This window comes from Balaenoptera musculus, chromosome 20 (genome assembly GCF_009873245.2).
Source record: "Balaenoptera musculus isolate JJ_BM4_2016_0621 chromosome 20, mBalMus1.pri.v3, whole genome shotgun sequence".
Classification (NCBI taxonomy): domain Eukaryota; kingdom Metazoa; phylum Chordata; class Mammalia; order Artiodactyla; family Balaenopteridae; genus Balaenoptera; species Balaenoptera musculus.
Genome location: NC_045804.1, coordinates 57406250 through 57410500, shown reverse-complemented (window position 1 = coordinate 57410500; position 4251 = coordinate 57406250).

Genomic DNA, 4251 nt, shown 5'->3' with positions numbered 1-4251 from the left:
GATCAGCTTTCAAGCAGAGGCAGCGTGCGCTTGAACCGCGTGTGGGGAGGGGCATCTACGAGGAGCGCGCGCTTGAACCGCGTGTGGGGAGGGGAATCTACGAGGAGCGCGCGCTTGAACCGCGTGTGGGGAGGGGAATCTACGAGGAGTGCGGGCGTGTGAGCCGGGCATCTGCTGAACCTGCGCTGGAGAAGGCTGGGGGAATGAGCATCAGCCTCGAGACACCTTTTCGACAGCCAAGTAGAGAAGTTGAGTAGATAGGAAACTACAGGCCCCTGGAGCCCAGGAGAAAAGAAGAAAACCGCGGGATTACGGTTCCTGGTCCTCCAACACGTAGCCTCCGGGGAGGCCGAGGGGCATCTTGGAAGCCAGCGATTGGAGAAAGAGGAAGTGGTGGACCAACGCTGCGCGAGGTTGCGTAAGACGAGCGCTGAGAGTAGACCATTGGATGGGGCAAGATGTGCGCAGCTGGTGACTTTACAAGATGGTTTCAGGAACGGGCGGGACCCACGGCCTCAGAGGTGGGACAGAGGACACAGGAGGAAGTGGGGGCCCGAGACCTCGCTTGGGAGGGGGTTGGTGTAAAGGGCAGATCGCGGGAAGGGATGTGAGGTTAGGGAGGGATGTCGTGGTCAGTTTCTTTTTTTTCCCCTGAAGGATGGAAGGATGCAGCCCATTTTCCTGCTCGTGAGGGACAGTCCGGAGCCGGGGGCAGGAAGGAGCTGGCTCTTGGGCAGCAAGGGCCCGGGCGTCGGGCGAGGCCGTGCATGGGGAGCGGGGGGGAGCGCTGTGAAATCCCACGCGAGCTCTGGAGGCCGATGTGCGGAGGCCCAGGCAGTGGCTGTTTGCCAGCCTGGGTGGACATGTGTCTATTTTCACAGCTGGTGCAGCTGGACAAGGCCCAGGAGATGGGCTGCGGGGCGGGCAGGAGTCTGGGGGTGGGGGGACGGCTGAAGCAGACCTTCTGGAGGTGATTCGGGTACCAGTAGTGACTCTGAAGCAGGATGACGAGGGCAGAGGTGGTTCATGTGGGTCGGAGGGAAGAGTGTGGACCAGGGAGACAGAGGTGGAGGATTCACGGAAAGTCATTGTTGGAGCTGCTGGGAATGGCGACATGTGGGGAGAGAAGGGCGGGGATGGGGCGCGGGTGTGGGCGGGACACAGACTAACCACCTTCCTGGAAGTGGCCGGAGCGGATGGCCGCAGGGAGAAATGCTTCCTTACTGCGGACGTGAGCCCAAATCCGCCCCTTCTGGAGAGAGCGTGCGGCAAGCAGCCCTGGGGAGGGTCGGGGCACACGGCCGCTTCCCTGAGAGCCAAGAGGGCGACGGGACACTCAGAGAAGAGGCCGAGGATTGGGGGCATTTTCTGGTGACACCATGAGTTCCCAGTGGCCCCCAGTGGTAGAAATTTGGGGGTCAGGAGGAGGCGGCCGTTTGGGTCCGGTGAGGGGATGCTTGAGCTGCGTGGGGACCACAGCATGGGCAGTACAGGTGGCCTCCAGCCAGAACCCGGGGAGTCGGGAGGACCTCCAGCGGATCCCCCAGGAGGGCCCAGGAGCCCCGGGCGGACCCCGTGATGAGCCGGGCCTGCCCTGCATCCCAGCGAGGATAAGCACCAGACGTGCTGATCTCTGCCCGGCTCCTGGGGGCCGGCCTGATCGGGGCCTTTCTTCGTGCAGGAGGCTGAGAAGCATTTGCTCAGCTCCTTCCGTCCTGTCTCAGCAGCCGCCGTGGTGCCCACCCTGTCCAGCAGCACCATTCGCTGCAGCCGGAAGGTCTGTCTACACAGTGGAGTATCATCCAGCCTTTAAAAGGGAGGAAATCCTGACACGTGTACAGCGTGGATGAACGTGGAGGGCCTTGTGCTGAGTGAAATAGCCAGTCACAGCAGGACGAGTACTGTATGACTCCACTTGTGTGAGGTCCCTGGAGTCACGAAATCCATAGAGACAGACGGTGGGATGGGGGCTCCAGGGGCTGGGGGAGGGGAAGGAGGAGTTATTTAACGGGGACAGAGTTTCAGTTTTGCAAGATGAAGAAGCTCTGGTGGTGATGGCTGCAGAACGATGTGAATATACCTAATGCCACTGAGCTATGTAGGCTTAGATATGGTTAAAATGGTTTAAAAGTCCATGTGGGGAAACTGAGGCTGCCCTATCGCCTCTGGGCCACACATCAGACCAGAATCTGGCTCCTGACCCCAGCGCAGGAGGAGGGATGGGGTGGGTGGTGACTCAGGTGCTGAGCGCCCAGGGGCCACCCAGTGCCCCTCAGGAGGGACATGTGCTCCCTGGAGACACCTGGGTCCCCAGGGTGGTAGATGCAGCGGGCGGGGTGGCACCTGGGCAGCTGCTCAACTCGTGAACGCTCACGACGGCAAGCCCAGCCCTGCGGCTCTCCCTGACCCCAACCTCAAGTGCTGGACCTCAAAACTATCATTAAAAACAGCCCGATTCTTCCCTTTAGAGAAAACAGCATCTGCCGAGCTCCCTAATGCTCACCTGAGTGTTTGTGCCGCTCGGCCAGGGCCCCACAGCGCTTGTTGGGAACCCGAGTCTGACCCACAGAGCAGAAGAGGCTGAGAAAATTCTGAACAAGACAACAAAGGAAGACAGGTATCAAGACACCGTAAAGACAGTGCTTTCCCAAAGTGTGGTACCAGCTGGGAAGAGAGGGCAGTAGATTCCTTCATCAGATGGGGGTCCAGAGATGCTACGGCTCCGAATGGGCACCTGCGCCCTGAGCTGGGGGAGGATGACATCCCCGCGGGGGGGGGGGGGGGGCACCTGGCCGCTGTGTCGGGATTGGGGACAGCTTAGATCCATCCTCCTCGAGGGAGACACAACACCCAGAAGAGAGACGGGCACGCTTCACCACATAAAATGAAAAGCTTCTGTTCAATAAGACACCATAAACAAAATTAAGAGATTAAAAACAGACTGGGGGGAAAAACAGGCTGAGAAAAATATTTGCAATACATCACAGGCAATACCCAACAGTCACTATGTAATAACCATGATACAAAGAGCTCCAAAAAAATAGAGAAGACGAACAATCCAGTCAAAGAAGGGATTCACAGGCAACGCTTAGAAAAAATGAGAAGTATTAGTAAGAATGAAGGGAAGCTTGACTTCCCTAGAAAGTCATGTAAAATAAAGCAATGATGACCTCAATATTTACTTATACGATTGGAAGAAACAAAAAACGGTGGTGATGTTCGGTTTGGGCACAATTGTTCAGAAATGGATGCTTTCATACACTGTTGGTGAAGGATGAATAAACAGGATCTTTCTGGAGAGTGATTTGGAGATGTTAGTATGTTAAATCTTAACATTAAATGTTAAATATCAATATATAAACCTCTGATACAGTGTTCCCACTTCTGGAAACTTAGCCCAGAGAAGTACTCATGGATATTAAAGAAGAGCTATGGACAAGAGTAACAGCAAAAATAATGGGAATAAAGTAGGAATTTCCATGAACAGAAGAGTGATGAAAACTAAATTGTGTGTGTCCAGTAGTATGGAATACCGGGCATCTTCAAGATAGACTGGGATGAATGTGTTGTTAGAAAGATGTCTGCGAGACAGTTGTTAAAAAACAGGTTTCTTGACCATGTGGGTGGGGTGAGTCTTACTTTTATTTTTTTTATTTTTTATTTTTAAAATTTATTTATTTAGGCTGTGTTGGGTCTTCGTTTCTGTGCGAGGGCTTTCTCTAGTTGCGGCGAGCGGGGGCCACTCTTCATCGCGGTGCGCGGGCCTCTCACTATCGCGGCCTCTCTTGTTGCGGAGCACAGGCTCCAGACGCACAGGCTCAGTAATTGTGGCTCACGGGCCCAGTTGCTCCACGGCATGTGGGATCTTCCCAGACCAGGGCTCGAACCCGTGTCCCCTGCATTGGCAGGCAGATTCTCAACCACTGCGCCACCAGGGAAGCCCTTACTTTTATTTTTTAAAAATCTATGTATATCAAAAAAACAACCCAATCCAAAAATGGGCAGAAGACCTAAATAGACATTTCTCCAAAGAAGATATACAGATTGCCAACAAACACATGAAAGAATGCTCAACATCATTAATCATTAGAGAAATGCAAATCAAAACTATGAGATATCATCTCACACCGGTCAGAATGGCCATCATCAAAAAATCTACAAACAATAAATGCTGGAGAGGGTGTGGAGAAAAGGGAACCCTCTTGCACTGTTGGTGGGAATGTAAATTGATACAGCCACTATGGTTTTCTC